Raw genomic sequence first — 20,590 nt, 5'->3', positions numbered from 1 at the left:
TGCTGCAGGTGTGTGATTGCATCCTGGAGGAGCGGCCCAAACAGCCCATCGGGGCTGATGGGGCCGTCCAGCAACTCCTTCCTGATCTGCTCCGGCAGATCGGACATGTGCAGCCACATGTTGCGTTGCAGCATCGTCATCCACGCCATAATCCGGGACAGGCCGACCGCCGCTGCTGTGGAGAGCGACAAAATGGCGGCCGTGTCTTTCCCAAACTCGCTGGCAAGCTCGGGGGAAAGGGCGTTGGGCTGAGCAGCGACAGATGACATGGACGAGGCCAGCAGCGATATATTGTTGATGGCAGCTGCTACCTGGGCGGCACACTGGTGGGAGCGGTCGGTGACTCGAGCCGTCACCTGGTCGCGGGCGGAGGGCGGAGTCGGCTTCCTCCTGCCGAAAAAAGTGGCTTTAGGCAGCAGGATGGCTGCCAGGCTGGGCTCCAGAGGTGGGACAGAGGGAAACCCACGGTCAGTGAGGCTCAGCAGGCATCGGCACGCCCTTGCGCTCAGCAGCTGTCTTTATTATGTCGGAGAGATCCCGGAAGAGAGCCCCGCAGGACGGCAAGCTGGAAGGCGGAAGTGGAGCAGGAGCTAGCGACGCCGCCTTCTTATCCAACTCCAAGTCAAACTCCAGGTCTTCCAGCGGGAAGAGGGGAGAGCCTGGCGGGGAGCCAGCAATTGAGGGAGCAGAGTCAGAGGACTCGAGCCCTGCATCGCCAGCAGTCCCGCCAGCGAGGTCCGCTGTGAAGCTAACTGGCTTAGCCCAGCTAGCATCGTCGTCCTCCTCCTCCTGCAGGGCCGCGAAGGCGTCGACCCGCCGTCGCTTCTCCTCCACGGGCAGCTGTGCGCAGTAGGGGCACGAGGCACGGGGAGTCAGAGCCAGGCCAGCGTGCTGGGGACCGAGGCAGGTCTCGCAGCGGGCGTGGAGATCAAACCCCATGATGTAGCCGGCGTGGCAGGACGGGCAGAGGCGGACTCCTTCCGAGCGGCGGACCTCAACGGTAGAGCGGTGAGTAGCCATAGGAAAGCTCTTTAGTCAGGAAATTTGCTCTTTAGACGCTACTCTGCTCTCCAAAATGACTGCTATGCAGCGCTGAAGAAAAAAGGGGAGCAGATCTCTGGTCTCGCCGGTATTATATACCTAAATTGCGGACCTGAGAGAGGCCCGTGCACGGCACATGGGCGCGAAAGAAATCTTCAGGACTGCGCATGCGCGCGGGGATGAACCCAATAGCGACAGCTCTCACAGTGTAACACATGTAGGGAGAAACGCAGCAGCAGTGACACACAGACAGAGGTTTCTTCAATGTTTACATTGCATTGCAGGCTTATTGTGCAAATAAACATTTTTCATAGCATTTTTATAATTAACATTTCTTGGTGCAAGCTATTTTTCAGAACATTTTTAACAAATGCTTTCAAAAAGTGGTGGCTACATGTCCCCTCCCTCCCTACTTCCTCCCTACAGGTTGGTCCTGTCACTTTGTTACTTGCTAACACCATAGACTGGCAGTGGCCACAGCTCTCCTTTACTCCTTCAAGTGCCTGTGCCTGCTCTACGTCGGGTCCTGCAGCTGATGTTAAAACTACTGCAGCCCTGGTTGCGAACATATCGGTTATTTTCGCGCATTTGACGGCAGCCGTCTGAAGATTTTTTGGGGGGGCCATAACGCAAGAAACAGAGAGCAGAGGGGGTGGGGGCTAGTAAGAGATGTGATTGGGCCGGCCCAGTAAGTATAAAAAATTACCCAATGGTCTGTTGTCCATGCTTTACGGGCCTGTCATCGGCCCATTTTTTTTTACCAGTTATACATAATGTATGTTAGGCCTACATCAGCCCCAAAGGTGTGTCGGCCCACCGGGCATTTGCCCAGTATGCCAGATTGCCAGTCCAGGGGCGAGTTCAATCTCAAAAAGTTTTGCACCGATTTGCAACGTTTTCGGATTGAACGGCATGTTTCCTTGAAACGTTGCACAACGTTCTGCAACAGGCTTTGGGGTATGTTTGCTCCCGTTTAGTGGGCGTGTCTCAGGTGTTACCCAATCAGCTGTGTAAACTTTGTAAACACAACGTTGTTAAAAAGGCAGGAAGGGGTGTTCAGGGGACAACCGTTTCCATTGAAAAAAACGTTTTGAGTGTAATTTGGCGGAGGCGATCTTTATCGGCAAGCTGTGGGCCTGTAAAGCCTGGGAGTGCTTTTGGTCATATATATTCACTGTTTTTATCAATATTTCAATGTTTTGGAAGCTTTATGTTATTTGGAACGTGGTTGTATGGGGTGTAATAATGTTTTGAAGATAACTACCAATAAAAATGAACATATAAACAGTAAATATGGCCAAAACACGGACATTCGCCTGGTATATTTTTGAAAGATTGTGTAATAACTGTTGTATCAGTTTCTTTTCATCAAATTTACAGTTACAGTTGTATTCTAGGTGTATTAGAAGATATTCAGGTGCATTATAATCTACATTAGGATGGTTTTATGGTTTATTGCATCAAAATAAAGCTTTTTTTACCAGACAAGGATCATATTAATATCATATTTTTTCTGTATTTCATATCCATGTAGTCTGTAATGGTAAAATAAATATGTTAATCTACAATGGATTTATATTCCTTAGCTTCTGGCCTTTCAAAGGAGACTAGAATTATGCATCTAGGCCTAATGGTTGAGGAGATATTACTGATTTATTTTGGATATGTTATTTTAGGTGTTTTTCCTAGAAATAGGTGCCAGGTACCATGTAATAATGTTATTTATTTGGGGGTATAAAACCCATCGTATCCAAGACTCACTTACAAAATGTAAAAGAAAGTGATTTCCCTGTGCAGCTAATGCAGAGCCCTAACTTATTGGCAAGATCAGTTCCCTCAATCAAGCTTTCTGATACACTCAAGTGGCTGCAAATGGAGTCTCATGCAGTGGATCCAGAACCCAGCTGCTCACTAATTCCTTCTCCTTTGACCAAGAGCATAGCACAAACTTCTGGGCTCTTTATACAGGCAGTCTCTCTCCCTTCTGCTCTTGGTCCCTGTCTCTCACTTATCTTTTGAAAAATGTTGACAAATAATGGAGCTAACAACTGTACACATGGTGTTTAGGGTAGTAATCTGTGATTTCTGCTTAAGTCTGCACAGTTTGAAATCTCACCACATTTCAACTCTCTTTCCTCAACAAACTGTCTCCTACGACTATTTTATTATGATTAAATGAGGTTTGCTATGATTATCAAGCTAAAATACCATTATCATTTATTGAAGCATTCATCATCTTCAAGGTTTAAGACAACGCTGAAAAAAATACCTTCTTAGTTGTCACAGCCAGACATTGAGAAATTGCTTACTGTACAGTACTGCATAATACTTTGCCTGTTTATAACTTCTGGTGGCGCTGCTCTGTAGCAACCCAGTGAGTGCCGTTTTTAAGTGTTTTTAGTTTCTTGTTTGAATTAGTGTCTTAAGTGTTTTGTGCTTGTGACTATATGTTGGAGCTGACAACAGCAAACTTTGCAAGAGGGAGAATTTCTGAATCAAGATAGTAGTTGACAGCCCCAAAAGGCACCGGGCCTCCACATTATACTTCTGGTCCTGATTTTTATCAGCGAGCACTTAATTTCCTGTCCTGCAACAACCGCGCTGTGGGAACGTGAACTAAGTCGTGTCTACTCCAGAGAAACTTTGTTGTTCCTTCAAACACTTCAATCAACACCACCGGATAACCTGCCAGCAGCCATCCGAGCAACACACACCAGCACACGGCCTAATCGCTGACACCCAAGATGGACGAGCTTTGTACTAACCAAAGGAGCTGCATGTACGTGAGTGACAAATGGTGTAAACAATACACAGTGAGAGAGACTATATGCAGCCCTGATGTCGAATTGCTTTGCATATCTATGAGACCTCACTACTTGCCAAGGGAGTTTGGCAATAGCGCGCTGCCAAGTTTTCAACAATATGTAAAATGTGACATGAAAAATAACAGGATCTTATGTTATGGAAATATTAAGGGGGCATATTCAGTCAAGCCAAACCCCCCCCTCTCCAACTCCATAATACATTACATTTAATACCATCTTACAAATCTGTATTCAAGTCAAGTAAACCTGAACATAAAACTGTTGCATAAAACTAAATGGGTCCTTCATGTGTACAGATTGGTCGTTTTCCATTCATTAGAACTTGATGAGGCTACTAGCACTGTAACAGACAACATTGGATTTTGTGTTGACAGTGTGGTGACATTATAGTCTTCCCCAACAACAAATCCTATATTACAAAAGAAATCAAAGACTGTATAAATAGGAAAAAGCAAGCCTTTAGAATCAAAGACAGAGCTGGATTGTCAGTGGTCCAAGAAGAAACTACTCCTTACAAATGCGAAGGAAAAACACAGGCAAACGATGAAACAAAACTTCCAAACATCAAATACCAAACAACTTTGGGATACAATGAAATCAGTGACTAATATGAACCCGGCAAAACAACAAATTATCACACTTGACGACTAACAAAAAGCAAATGAACTGAATGACTTTTACCTGCGATTTGATTCCTGAAATTTCTCTCAGGAATGTGTGTGTTCTGCAGTCCCTGCCAGCCACTACCTGTTATCTGGAAGTGGACCCATTTAACATCCAGCGACTCTTCAGCAAAGTGCGCACAGGCAAGGTCGCAGGCCCCGATGGCCTCCCAGCCTTTCTGCTCAAAAGCTGTGTAGAAGAACAATGGCATGGTGCCCTATTTTCCAACAGTCGATGAAACCTAACATTGTCCCAGCTCTGTGGAAGAAATAAACTATAACTCCTGCCTAAAAAAACTGGAGCCTCAGAGAATAATGACTTTCGTCCCATGGCTCTAACCTCGATTGTAATGAAATGTTTTGAAAAATGTGTGTCTATACTTATGAAGGATGTTGAGTCAAAGTTAGATGTGTACCAGTTTGCCTATAAGCAAGAACGCAGCACTGATGACGCAATCCTTTGCATCTCGCACTTTATTTCTAAGCACCTTGAAAACATAGAAGCTTATGCTAGAATCTTGTTTGTTGATTTTAGTTCAGCTTTTAATACAGTGCAAACTCACATGCTTTTAGAGAAGCTTAAAAACATGAATGTTAATACTATCTTGATTAAATGGTTTTATTCTTTTTTTTACTGACAGGGCACAGCAAGTGAAGGTCAATGGGAAGCTATCTGAGATCACATACTGTAACACAGGGGTTCCACAGGGTTGTGTTGTATCACCAATACTCTTCACATTGTACACCAATAACTGTAGGAATGTACATTCTAACAACAATATAATGAAATTGATACTGTTAAATGGTGTGACACCAACTATCTAATTTTAAACATCCAAAAAACACAGGAGATGGTCTTCGACCCGAGGCAAGTTACTGACCATGAGCCAGTGGTCATTAAAAACCATGAAGTAACTCAAGTCCACATTGACAGTCTTCTTTGCTGGAATACACATGTTGACAACCTGTGTAACAAATTGCAGCAGAGGCTATTTTTTAAGGCGTCTAAGGTTGTATGGTGTGTGCAGTCAGATCATGATGATTTTCTACCATGCAATCTTAGAGAGTGTCATCAGATATGGAAGTACTGCATGATTCAGCAACTTGAAAGTTGAAAAACAAGCTTGCCAACATGCACAAAACAGCTATGAAAATTATAGGAAGGAGAGACTATGAGCCTGTACAGAGCCTGTATGACCAGGCAGTCATGAAACAGGCTAGGAAAATTAAATTGGACCCTCAACATCCCCTCTTCCCTGAATAAGAAACTCTGGGACCTTAATCAGGAAGAAGACTCCGTGTACCAAAATGCAAATCCAATCACCTAAAATGATAATTTGTGCCAGCATTAAGCTGCTGAACAATGTAAAATAGTGTAAAATTAATAAATATGTGAGCACTACAGCACTTTACTTGCAATCGTGGTGCAATAGGGCAACATGCAATAAACATACTAGCACCTTAGCATATGCACTTTACACAAACGTCAGTTCAATGGAGCAATGTGCAACAACCACACTAGCACTTTAGCACTTGCACTTTAATCCATGGAACTATGTCGTCAACAATGTCCTTTTTCTGTGTGTGTTTATATTTTCCTCTTGTGAAGTACAGCATGTCGATGCTTCTCAGGTTCTTGTTGATGTCCCCCCCCCTTTGATGCCCTTGCCTGTGACCACATCACTTTTTTTCTTTTTTCAACATACAGTACTAATCAAATTCCTTCAATTCACTGACAAATCCCTCTATCATCAGTCTCTTCTTATCTCACCAATCTTCTCCACTACCGCACTTTTTACCAAATCCTCTGTTCATCTAACGTCAACCTCCTGTCTCCGTCAGACAAACCAAGCTGATCCAGTCTTTTAATGTTCAAGAAATTACTTTAAATTCTCCTTTTAAAACATTTTTTATTTTGTTATACAGTATATCAGGAAAGTGAGTACACCCTTCACATATTTGTAAATATTTGATTATATCTTTTCATGTGACAACACTGAAGAAATGACACTTTGCTATAATGTAAAGTAGTGAGTGTACAGCTTGTATAAATTTGCTGTCCCCTCAAAATAACAATGTCTAAACCGTTGGCAATCAAAGTGAGTACATCCGTAAGTATTTGGCTCAATTAGCTATCTTCCCTCCCCGGTGTCATGTAACTCGTTAGTGTTATAAGGTCTCAGGTGTGAATGGGGAGCAGGAGTGTGAAATTTGATGTTATCGCTCTAACACTCCCTCATACTGGTCACTGGAAATTCAACTCACGTTTGTGAGATACTTCATGTTGAGCTACTATATGCGCCCATACTTTCTGAAAATTTTAGTTGGGTTCTTTATTTGCCATGTAAAGTGTCTTTGAGAATCTTGAAAAGCTTTCTGTTTTAATTTTGTATATCAAATGAGAACATCCCTGTTCATATAGGCTACAGGTAGTGTTAATTGGATTTCAGTTCTATCAGCATTTAATTATACCACTTAAAGTATTTTGTATTTTGATATTGTCTGTGCAGTGTGAACACATTCATCCCTGCCTGGAAAACACCTCTGCTTAATGTTGGAGTATGTTACTAATTTCATGTTGCACCCTAAAATGTGCCTGTATTTCCTAACAGAAAGTCTTGACTCTTTCCAGTACTGTTAACATTTATGTTTACTTTCAATCACAGTGGTAGTGGAAATTAAATATACTGATAATGTTATAATACTGAATGTACTCAGTGGTGGTAAATAGAGGAAGTAGTTTTTGTATGACTCTCCTGTTATTGTCTCTCACTGTGTCTCTCTGGCACAGTAATACACTGCTGTGTCCTCGGTCTTCAGATTGTTCATCTGTAGATAGAGCTTACTGCTGGAGTCATCTCTGGAGATGGTGAATCTACCCTGGACTGACTGGGAGTAAGAGATGGGAGTACTAGATGTGCCTATATAAGCGATCCACTCCAGTCCTTTTCCAGGAGCCTGTCTGACCTAGGCCATATAGTAGCTACTGAATGTGAATCCAGAGGCTGTACAGGTCAATCTGTGGGATTCTCCAGGCCTTTTAACAACTGGTTCAGATTCTGTCAGAGTCTGACCATCAACACCTGTCAAGACAGCAAAGAAAATAATCACATGCAACAAACATTACAAGAAAACTAAACTTAACTAAATTAAGATCATTGAAGATCTTCACCTGCCCAGCAGACAGTTAAAAGCAGCAGTCCTGTCCTATAGTCCATCATGTTAAAGTGTGTGTCCACTGTTCTCTGTCATCCTCTCTGCAGTCAGATAAGTAGAGGTGGAAGACATCTGAGTTTTGCATTGACTCCTCCTCACAGGGAGGAACTGGATTTGAGTTGGATGTTTCAGTATAATTTGCGCAACAGGTTTTAGGCTGATAAACACATATTTTAATTTTAAGTACAGTCTACATCATGTGAAGACTTTCACAATAGTTTATAAGTTGTTTTAGTAGCTAGCATAGTTCACTAATGCAGTTGCAACTTTGACTAACCGTCCTAATGGCTGACTAGGTGAGGTAATTTTGTCATTATCGCCTTGCCTTAGCCCACACCGCTGTGAGTGACCTTGGTCCCTATGTATCATGAGAACATTATTAAGATTATTAGGCTAAGGGATCCCTTGATAAAGATGTGACTGTATAATCTGGCCTATTATACAACAACTGTAGCATGTTACTAAAATGAATGAATGCTTATGTATTAAGAAAATTCATGCCATGCATTCATTAAATAAACAGTTATTGGCTCATTCCCTGCATGTTATTATTGAAACTGTACAGCTTTGTCATGGAAATCCTACAATTCTGGACCAAACAATAATTTGAAATGATGCTGTGACTTTTAGCAGAGTTTTCTGTTTCTTTGACAATTTCTTGAACTTGTACTTGAGTATGAGTCGTGTACCCCCATGGCCTCTGATCACCAGGGAGTCAGTAAATGAGTGCTAATGAGTACACTGATCCACTTGCACTGGTTAACTTATCCACAGCACTTACTACTCAGCTTATATTACATTAAGTACACATTGTGCGGGGCTGTCCGGGCCAAAAATGTCAGGGTTGATATTTTGTCCCAGACCTGATCACCAGTATCTGTCAATGTCCATTGTCAAGTCACTCAAATACATGATCAATATTTACATTTTTGATTGTTTTTTTATGACACTATTAAAAACACAAACACAACCCTTAAGCAGCGTCTGCATTTAACACTGGAGCAAAACAGCAGATTCCAGTCAGCTAGTTGTCAAACTTCAGTCCAACCTGAACAGGAGTTTAAATTTAAAAAGTTGATTATCTCAAAGAAAACTTAAAAATGTTTTCCCCAAAGACAGCAGGATTCAGATGTGTGTCTAACCTTTGAGCTTGAAATTAATCAAGTGCAGCTGAGATGGTCAGTCATTCTTGGTTCTTCAGTTCTCACTAGTTTCAATAATATACATCAGAAAGGAGGGATATAAAACAATTGAGGGTAGAATAGTATCACTCCCTGCTGCTGCTTAGAGGAAGTAAAACAACTATTTTGATTACAGTATGTTGTTAGTTGACAGATTGAAAAAAGATTAACATTTCAGGCTTTCTTCTAAGTAATTGTGTACTTGTGGAAATCAACAGGTAAATAAAATAAAAGTTTATACTACAGGTAGAGTCAAAAACAAACAGCAAAATGCTCTGTAACGTTTGAGCTGCATCTGTGCACTTTTAAATTTATTATAGTTTGTTCAGCACACCTGTGTGCCTGTTTTGGATTATAACAGATTTTCGGTAACTAGTAGCATGTATGTGACAATTCATATTTTTAAAATAATTTTATTTGAATTTGAAATCTGATGGGGAAGTTTGACTCCAGTTTCAGCAAACATCAACTGAGAGCCAAATCGACCCCAGTTCCCTCCTACCTGTGAGGAGGATTCAATACAAAACTCTAAGTCTTGTTCTTTAGGAAATCTTTGTAGTTTGCGCTGTAGCCAACTCTGATTCCACTCCAGTTCTTTCCCTGCAGGCTGTCTGATCCAAGCTGTCCAGTAGTTGCTAACAGAATAAGAGACCTGACAGGTGATGGTCAGACGTTGACCTGGCTGCACAGTCACAGAGGCTGGCTGTGTCAACTGTTCACACTTCACACCTGTGGAGGAAAACATGTTGAATGTTGAATCAGTGTAATAACAGTGAACAGTCAGTGTGCTGTGATCATACTGTCAGTGTCTCTGCCTCAGTGAGACTCACAGGATCCAGCAGCAGCAGCAGCAGCAGCAGAGCTACAGAGAACATGGTTGGTATTGAAGGTGATCTGATGGGAGCTTCTCTTCTTCTGCTGCAACTGACAGCATGATATCAAGTCTTTATAGCAGACTGTGAAGAAGTTCACTTTGCATAGAGAAAGACACTGACAGGCTATAAAGGTATATAATGGACCAGACAATTAATTGTGCATTGGTTTTTGTGTGGGAAAATTGTTTTCTTAAAAATTTGGTATTCAATCTGCAAATCTTGTGGAAGAGTTTATCTCTAAATTAAACAAAATAATGTAAATTCTTTCAGCACATGCGTGATATCAAGTCTTTATAGCAGACTGTGAGGAAGTTCACTTTGCATAGAGAAGGACACTGACAGGCGACAAGAGAAGGATGAACTGCTGTAGCACATGTAGTCAAGCAAGACTCTGATTTATATCAAGGCTTTTCCGTAACTTCTGGCACAATGAAACATACCATACATACTTTTAAGGTGCTTTCAGTTATTCATGTGAATGAGCAACTTGACAAAGAACAAATTTGTATTAAAATAGTTTTCATAAAAAATGTTGGTGTTCAATCTACAAATCATGTGAAAGATTTTGCTACCAAAACGTACATTTTAGTTTCACATCCATGATATCCTTCAATGTCCTTATGAAGGCACATGGATACAGTTTCACCGAAAACATGGTTTATGTTGAAAGCGACGTGCTGTGAACTCCACTGACAGCCTGATGGGAAGTTTTTATAGCTGAGTAACAAGGAAGGTCACTGAGTTTGCATAGAATCAAACACATGAAGCATCAATGTTGGTCTAACTGGAGCCAATAGAAGAGTCTGTTGACTGTTATTATATCTGCAGAGTGAAAACATGCCTGGAAATCACCTCTGCTTTTTACATTTGATGTTTTAATCATTATTATGACTACACAATTATTTGCAACATTTTGAAAACATCTCTGCATTTACAGAAATGAAAGAACTGTTAACTTTGCATAAATATATTGTACTGACAACAATTCAATATTAAAACATGTAAATTTCTGTATAATTTCAACAATGACTATTATTACTATTCTTAATGTAAGAATTAAAATAGATCATAAAGTAAAACATATTCCTTTTTACATCTTCTCTAACCATCAGCATAGAAGAACACAGAACAAAACAGTTAAAAATAGTGTTAAACATATTTTAACTTCATAGTAGATAGAAGTAACTGCCCATGTCCTGTTGATATGTGTAGGACGTCGTCTCTTGTAGGTTGCTGAGTATTTGTGCAGGTCTGTTGGTGGTTTTTGTCACTATGGGCAGGCCTACACAGTAATACACAGCTGTGTCCTCAGGCTGCAGATTATTTGCTTTTATAGTCACTCTTCCAGCAGAAGTGTCTCTGCTGTAGCTGAACTTGTTCTTCAGAGCATCATTTTGATTAAAGGTACCTCCTCCCCACATGTGAAAAATCCAGTCCACTGGTTTTCCTTCACACTGTCTGATCCGACCTGTTGCATAGCTGCTATCAGTCAAAGAATAACCAGAGACCTGACAGGTGATGGACAAAGACTGTCCAGGCTGTGTGTTATTTTCTGTGTGAGCTTTTCACTCATATGCATTTGTGACATAGGCTAAAAATGTGTGGTGTGTAGTTTAAAAGAACATTTATTAAGCTGCTCTGTCAGTCTCATTTACTTTCATTACAAAACTGATCAGTCACAGTGAGGTGGATTACTGCTAAGAAAGGGAAAATGTGCGAAAGGAAGACAGATTTCATATTGCAGTGTCATCTGTTAATTCAGTTTTCATCACAATGTCTCAAATCACAAGAAGAAACAGCAGCTCCTTCAGTCTTCCAGCTGTTTATCTTGAAATCAGTTGATTATGGGGAACTCCAACTAAATGATAGTAATGAAGTAATTTACTGAAGTAATGAAGTAATGAAGTAATAACAATGCTTGTTCATAATACTTTCCTACAAAATTCCTTTAGAAATGATGACAAAGGAATGTTTTACTATACTCTTAACCTCCAGCTTGAATTTAAGGATGAATCAACAAATTCCCTGGTTCCTAAGGAGAGACGATCTTTGATTTAATCCAAGCTTTCCTCATGTAACCTGAGCTCCCCCAAGTGGACGAAATAAGTATTACATGCCTCGTCGGAAATGCCATTAAATGTATAAATATCCTGACCAATAATGTGACAATTGTTTCCTGTTACCAAATGCCTAGAACAGTACAACCGTTCAACCATTGAGGTTCAGTTGTGGAAAATATTTGATTATAATACGCGAAATAGATTTCTTTTAAACATTAAGTTTAGAAAGGCAGTCCCTTGGGAAACCTGAGACGCCCCCTGGGGAACCACGCCCGAGGCAACAAAAGAGCAACACGTGACATCTTTTCGCACTCTCTTCTCTTCGCTCTTCTCTCTGGACGCTTCGGCACGCATCGGCGTGCCACGCCAGGCAACGCCCAAGAGTCGGCCAGCGAGACCGGCCTTTTGTTCACCTGAAGCTACACACGTGAAGTGCCGTGACATCGATCTGCCTTCAGTTTGTTTTATTTTCTTTCTTTGTTTTGTTAAAGTTATCAGTCCGTTAAGTTACACTGGACTAATTCAGGAACGACCAAGTTCCATTTTTAAGTCTTTCCCGTCGAGCCAACTTCACAGAGGTCAGACCAAGCCACGTGGTCTTTGCCAGATGGAGAACCCCGGAGAATCCCTAGCAAAAAGGCCAGGATCGGGCAGCTAGCGTGGGACCAGCAACAGGCCCAAGCAGGCCGCCGGCAAGCAGTAAGACTTAACACACATTCTGTGATCAGATATTTCCTTTTTAACTCCTAAACTCATAGCGTTAGCTTACTTTCATTAGTTCTTCTATGCCGTATGAGTCAAATGCTTCCCACAATCAAACCTCCAGGCTCATTGTTCAGCAAATGTTTATGTTCCCTGTATCCAACCATCTTTTTATCACCTTAGTTAGAGAATAAATTCACTGTAATATAATCAAGAGCTGTGTGTGTTGCCTATTTATAGTTCCTGCCAAGAGAATTGACCCTTTAGATATGAGACTGACTGATTGATTTAAGATAATTGAGCGATTATTAACTAACTGATCACTAGTAATAATTGTATAATTATTCAAAACTACCTAGAGGTCCGGAGACTCTAGGATTATAACAACTCCGGTGGTGCCCTTAATGAGGAATCTGGTTTGATTTTATGAATATTAAAATTCATAATTGGGTATCAATTCTCATAAATTTATTAAATTGCATAACTAAATTTAGGTTTGCTACATCCGTCACAAGCATACAGTACAAATGGTGGAACCAAACTGAATCTGAAACAGGTCACAATCCTTATCTTTGGAGTGGAGGGTCGGTTATGTTTGAGTAGGACTCGTTGCACTGACACTATGGGATTTGGAAACTGCTTTATCACACAGCATCTGTGGAAGGGAAAAGGAAATATTTTGTCTGTATCAAAGCAATATTACCTCTAATTAACTAACTACCATTGTCAGATTTTTTTTATTTTGTTTAAAGTTGCTGAAACACAATATGACATCATGTCTAACTGTTCTGATAATGCAAACTGTTTAGGTTCAGGTGAAATGGTTTTCCACAAGGGACCCCTCCCAGTTAATGCTCAGTTCTTCCATTACAACATGATCAAAAACTTTACATAAACACTTCTGTACATTCAGCCAAGGAGCTGTATATGATAAAATGTTGTTAAACATGTTCAACAAGTAACACAAACATTCAGACTTGCTTAGCAACTGTTCTGTCTACATGTCATTTCACATTAACACAGCAGTCAATTTGTGAAGTACAATAGTAGCCAATTACTTAATGTATAACAATATAATTATTATTTCACAAGAATATTTGTTTATTTAGTCTGACCCCGTTGACATGTAGTGAGAGCAAAAACAGTGATTGTGTGCAGGAGCCAGACATACCTATGATCACATCGAGCTTGTGAGGGTCCAGCTGGTCCTTTGAGTGAGTCGATCCCAGGAACCCCTGAAAGAAAATAAATGCAGTTGCAAATGAGATATAATAAATATTCAGTTAGGCCAGTACTTCCACCTAATTTATTTCTTCATTTGCGTATCATTCTAAACACTGTAATTCTATTCCTATACCAAATCTTATTATTATTCTTTATTTACTTTTCTTGAGCTAAGGCAGGAAATTCAAATTCTGGGTTTAGCATTAAGTTGGTTAAAGTTGGCAAAGGGTAGGTTCAACTTTTAAAGTTGAATAGAGGATCTATGACCATACAAATGGACGTAAAGTTGAGCAGTATTTTATAAAACATCACATGCTATTATCGTGGTCAGGCATTGCTGTACACAAAAACATTATTTCAAGCGTGTCTTAAAACAATTCTCACATACCCATGTACACTTTAACATTGCTTTTCTAACTGAGTCATTGGTCACTGTAATGATTACCCCCTCCATGGTTGCAAAGAAGAGAAATCTCTAAAAAACAGTGAACCTTTAGAAGATATCCACTTTTGACTAGTCTAATTCAGATGCTTAGCTGATGATTCATAGTAGCTTCAACTAAGCTTTAGAATTAATTTATACAAAAATGACAACTGTGGTGATGTCTTTACAGACTACATGGGCAGGAATAATGATGACAGTGACCAATAACTTACTGTAAACATGTGAGTATTAAGGTAGACTATAAAAATGTGACCCTTTAGCACACAGACAGCAACATATTAGTTGCATTTATTACTCTGATAAAGTTTTATTTTATTTACATTTTAACAGTCCAAACAGAAACAAGTATAACTGCATTATGATTTAAAGTATGCTTATTTCTATATGTTGTTGTTTGTTAAGTTAACAACATGTACTGCTTCCTTCTGGGCCAGGTTACCCTTATGAAAGAGGGCTCTGATCTCAACTAGATATTTACCTGATGGAATGAAAAAAAAGAAATAATATGCTTTTGAAAAATATATTTTAATGTAAGAAAAATATGTTTTAAAAACCATACTTCTGGAAATCAGGCTGAAACATGTGGCATTATTACAGAAATAATTACAATATTTTGCAGTAGCCTACACAATGAAGCATGTTTGGCTTAAATATATTTTTACCCACTAAAAGTGTAATTGTTTAACAATGTACTTCCACAAAGTACCCCTAAATAGTATTTACTAAGAATTAAATAAATACATTTTTAATAAATAGACTAAAATATTGTAAAAATATACTTTTAGTTAAGCATATTTATTAAAAGTTTAATTAAGTATATATTTATTGTCAATTTATTCAAAGTATACTTTTGAGAAGTATGTTAAAACTCAGGAGAATATATCTTTAATATACTTGTAATAAGCATGTTAGAAGTATGTACTATAAGCATACTATGTGAATTTCAAGTATATTTTCAGTGCCTTTAAGAACACTTCTTTTTGACCTGGGTGTCCTTCTGGCCCAGTCAACAATAAGCAAGTTTTTGTTTTCAGAAATCACCTTGTTGAGCTGCCTGTTTCTACACTAGCCCAAATGGACAAACTACAGTGTGTTTCATCACTATGTTGAATATGAAGAAGAAGAAGAAGTAGTAGTAGTAGTTGGCTGGTTTATTAGAAGTAAGAAAAGAGGAGATATTTGTACAAATGGAGGCCCACACGTATTATTTAGCACAAGAGTCGACAGAGCCTGTCGGCCACCATAACTTCTCCTGCGCGCTTGGAAAGGGAGAGGTGAGCGGCGAGTGATGGTGCTTTCATGTGGTGTTGGAATAATCGGAATCTTTTCTCTCCTTAAATCTTTATTGCAAAAAGAGAAAGTGTACATGGGACATAAAGGAGTTTACTTTGATTCATGCAAAATCCCACATTGCATATACATATTTTGCAAAATTGTTATAACAGTTAGTTTGCTGTTCATGTAGAGTGAACTAGATGTCTGCGTGTTGTTTATGCGCTCTGATAATGCTAATCCAACACATCTTTGTAGTAGTACCCATGTTGATTCCACATTCCGACTTAAGAGAAAATGAACACACACTGAAGTCGGAAGACCAACTTCACAACACAGAAAATGAGATCCATCCAGGACCAGGCTGCTCACTTGCTTTCACTCCTGCTCCTGGGACCATGTCACGTTTTTCCAACATACAAATCAAATTCCGTAGATTCACTAACAAACCCCTCCATGATCAGCTTCCCTCTTATGTCATTATCCGCCTCCACTGTCACACTCTTATCACCACCCCTGTCCAACCACCTGTCCCCATCATCTGAACCGGGGGCGGAGCTAGACTCTCAGCACATTGGGGTCGGAGCTTCATCATGGGGCCTACCTGCTACAAAGTCATTTACACCAAGTTTACTTTTTGCTTCAAAAGTCCCCTTAGTCTGTCTGCTTCATCCATCCCTCAGAATTCCCATGATGCATGAGAGGGAAGGGAGTTTTGTGTGTGCTAATCAGTTTGCCATTTGTTTGAAAGACAAATGTTACTGTATGATTTACGTTTATTAAAACGGGTCTCCTTAGAATATAGTTTTGTGGTGGTTTACCATTGAATGACTCTCCTGTTATTGTCTCTCACTGTGTCTCTTTGGGCACAGTAATACACTGCTGTGTCCTCGGTCTTCAGATTGTTCATCTGTAGATAGACTTTACTGCTGGAGTCATCTCTGGAGATGGTGAATCTACCCTGGACTGACTGGGAGTAATGGATAGGAGAACTAGATGTGTGTACAAGAGCAATCCACTCCAGTCCTTTTCCAGGAGCCTGTCTGACCCAGTTCATAGCATAGCTGCTGAATGTGAATCCAGAGGCTGTACAGGTCAATCGATTCTCCAGGCCTTTTAACCACTGGTTCAGATTCTGTCAGAGTCTGACCATCAACACCTGTCAAGACAGCAAAGAAAACCATCACATACAACAAACTGTCACATTGCAAGAAAACATTAAATAGAGATCAGTGACAATCTTCACCTGCCCAGCAGACAGTTAAAAGCAGCAGTCCTGTCCTATAGTCCATCATGTTAAACTGTGTGTCCACTGTTCTCTGTCATCCTCCAGTCAGATAAGTAGAGGTGGAAGACATCTGAGTTTTGCATTGACTCCTCCTCACAGCTGGAGATGGATTTGACTGGATGTTTCAGTATAATTTGTGCATTAGGCTCTAGGTTGAAAAACACATTATTTATGTTGTTTATTAAGCACAGTCAGCATCATGTGAAGACTTGAACACAATAGGTTGGCTTCCTTGATGCCCTGGAAAGAGGGTGGGATATGGCAAAATTGTAGTAAGTAAGTAAACTTTATTTATATAGCACCTTTCACAGACAAGACGGGTCACAAAGTGCTTTACAGAAATAATAGATAGTAATAGATAATAATAATAATAATAATAGAATAAAATAAAATAAATAAAAAAGAACAACACATAACGTACAAAACCATATGGCTAGTTAAATGCTTGTTGAAAAAGATGTGTCTTAAGGTGTTTTCTAAAATTTTCCAGATAGTCCAAGGCTCTCAAGGCTATAGAGTTCCAGAGCCTTGGAGCCACCACACAGAAAGCACGATCACCTCTTGCTTTAAAAGGTGTTCTGGGAACAGTTAAAAGGTCTTGGCCTGAAGACCTCAGAGAGCGACCAGAAGTGTGTGTGTGCAATAGATCCTGGATATGAGAGGGAGCTTGACCATGCAAGGCTCTGTAAGTAATGGTTAAAATTTTAAAATGCACTCTAATGCCAATTGGAAGCTAATGAAGAGCCTTAAGCACAGTTGTATCTCCTGTTGGTCTTTGACAAAAGTCTTGATGCTGCATTCTGTACAACTAAACAAGTGTACAGTACATTGCAATAATCCAGACGAGAAGAAATAAAAGCATGAACAAGCATCTCCGTGGCTTCTTTAGAAACCACAGATCTAATCTTAGCAATGTTCCTGAGATGGAAAAAACAGGAACGAACCACAGATTTAAATGAGACATAGAAACGCTGGAAAGCTTCCTTGGCCCTCACCACCACCAAACCCCATGAATGGGATTTTTGCAATCGAAGGGCCAGAGTCCCTAAAAACCCGAGCAGACTGTGGTGTCCTGAATGCACCACCGCCGAATTCTCCAATTCACTCCGTTGACGTGATTGGCTGAGACAGTGTTGTGGTAGCGTCTTTGGTGGCGCGATCAGTATCAGCAGAGCTGTCGTCAGGAGCAGTGACGAGCCGGGGAGCTCTCTTCTCCACGGCTGCCACTATGGGACAATATCCCTTTTAACAAGTTACACTTTTAGTTTCACATTACAGCATGGATGTTAATACATTAAACCTCTGGAATAACATATTTTACAAATTATATAAATGTGCAAATTTCTTGTTCAGTTCAACAGAAATAATTCACCTCTCCTCTGAGTGAATGACGACACATTCTCAACTAACCTTTAAAAAACCGTACTTCAAACTTTAGCTTTAGTAAATACAAAGAAAGGTGCACATGTGCAGGAGCAATGACCATAAACAAAACAAACATCGATGTCGGAAGGCCACCATGTTGGTTATACTTTTTACTCGGGTGCTAGCTACACTTCAATTAGCAGTCACTCAACTGAGGTTTTTGCTCACAGTGATTACTTATAAATGCTTTAACCTAATTTTTTGAAACTTTGGCCATGTTTAACATGAACATCCAACATTATAACATTATAGATAAATCATAAAATGTGGAAAAGCATGATAGGTCTCCTTTAAGGACTACTAACCAATCAGAAGCAGAGAAGGGCAGGTCAGTGTGAAGCCCGTAAACAGAACTTCGGTTCAGCTGTATATGTTGCCGACCAGCTTGGCAACCAGAGACGTGCACAGACATTTTGGTGGGCAGGGGCTCAAGTGAAAAAAAAGCATTTTTTAAAACAAGACAAATATATTAACTCAACAACATTTTTACTCTTCTACAAAATAATCAGTTTACACACAGACCACGGTCTTCTTTAGTATTCACTAGGTTTATTACAGGAGCAGCAACAGCAAAGCAAACTATGCCACAATGTGCATGTTTTCTATGCTACTAGTTTCAAGTATATATTTATGACATAGTTTCATTAATAATTTTTCACAAGGCAATAAATCGTTTCAATTCTTTTTGTGTTATTGGAATACATGATACTTCACATAAATCTTCACACTAAACTGTGGCATTGGGCTGCAGGCATAATTAAAATAAATGTTATTTAAATACTTTTACTTTTTCTTTCACAAGCAAGATGCCAAATGAGTAAAGATAACCTTCAGCTTCACACAGCCAAGCAACAGAATACTGAATAGCCTGAATACATTAATGTATTGATCAAATACTTTATTATTATTTCTATTATATTACATTTACCATGCACACACACACACACACACACACACACACACACACACACACACACACACACACACACACACACACACAATTCTGATGGTGACATGGACTTAGTTTCACATTTGAGGGAGGGCTGTCTGTATCATATAAGGATCTATCAGCATACAACACACTAATAGACTGGATAGTTATTGGATGAGTAGCCTACCATCAAAACTATGAAGTTACTCCTTAAGGCACTTTTTCATGGAGTGGTCAATTTTGAGACTTTGGTCTATTTTGCTTCCATGTCTTTCTTTACTCTAATGGAAATAAAACTTCAAGAATACACATTTAGATGGTGTTGGTTTTAAGCCTAATACCCTCAGTCTATTTGCATCTGTATATTTATTCTATATTAACCAAAACAAGCTAATCTGCATATTTACAAAGCACATTTCAGAGAGAAAATAGCCAACTCTTGATGTAAGTCATTAACTGTGGAAGTTCTGTGGTGATATGCTTTAGTTATTTTCTTTATTTTCTTTATATTATTAACCTGCAGTGACTTGTCAAATGTGTGCAAATTGGCGCATTTTAATTAGTTAATCCCTAATTTTCAAATCAATGTGGCAATGTTGTTAGACACAAATGTTACTGTGTTCACCTGTAGTGTCTCCATCAGTACATGAGGTTGTATGGCCATGAGATATTGCCTTTGCTAAACTTCAGCTAACTTATTACATTACCTCAGCTCATGAGTCATGAGTTTGACATAGGCCTAGGCCCACATTGTCTTTTGTTTAATTAGCAGTAAACTCGAGGCACTGGTAGTTTAGTCTTTTGTTCATCACCACTCACCTCCACACAAGCCAAGAAAAACACTGCTGGGAGAGAAGCTGGAGGGGCTGCTGTCTGTCTGTGTGCTGCGCTCTGGTTGCGCGTTGAGATGCGGAGCGAGAGTAGTGTTGTCATTCAAAGAGCGTTTCGTTCATAAGACCTAATCGTGTATATGACTCGGGAGGAACGGGTAGCCTCAGTGAGGATTTGTTCATTTTCATGCATGCGTGAAAGATCTTGGACTCTTAAGTTCACTCGTCAAACGGCAGCTGCATGGGCTCCGTCAGCACAGAAAACAGAATTGATTAGTTCACGACTCTCAACTGTGGGTCTCTTTGAGTCGTTCATTTGTCACGTGACAGCTCGGCTACAGGGCTGTGGTAAGCAGGCAGCACAGGAAACAGAACTGATTAGTTCACGACTCTCAACTGTGGGCCTTTTGGTTTGAGTTGTTCATTTGTCACGTGACTGTGGAGCAGAAATTAATGACTTGTTCACCGCTCACATGGGTCCTCCTCAGTCTTTCGTTCACTCGGCAGGCTGAGTGAAGAATGAGAGGCAGGTCGGCTGTCAAGTAACAGTCACTGGACTGACATTATAAAGCTATTTTGTTAATTATGTGACATTTTATAAAGCATAACATTA

General features: G+C 40.0%; 1 long non-coding RNA gene across 1 annotated transcript in view; it reads left to right on the top strand.

The window, feature by feature from the left end:
• The first annotated feature begins 12,500 nt into the window (after positions 1-12,500).
• LOC123987384 overlaps positions 12,501-20,590 on the top strand; it is a 19,132-nt gene continuing 11,042 nt past the window's right edge. The window contains exon 1 of the long non-coding RNA XR_006829114.1: positions 12,501-12,559. This is a non-coding gene — a long non-coding RNA (uncharacterized LOC123987384). The remainder of the gene's footprint in view (positions 12,560-20,590) is intronic.

The sequence above is a fragment of the Micropterus dolomieu genome, linkage group LG02 (assembly GCF_021292245.1).
Source record: "Micropterus dolomieu isolate WLL.071019.BEF.003 ecotype Adirondacks linkage group LG02, ASM2129224v1, whole genome shotgun sequence".
Lineage (NCBI taxonomy): Eukaryota > Metazoa > Chordata > Actinopteri > Centrarchiformes > Centrarchidae > Micropterus > Micropterus dolomieu.
This window is presented reverse-complemented; position numbering and strand designations above follow the sequence as displayed.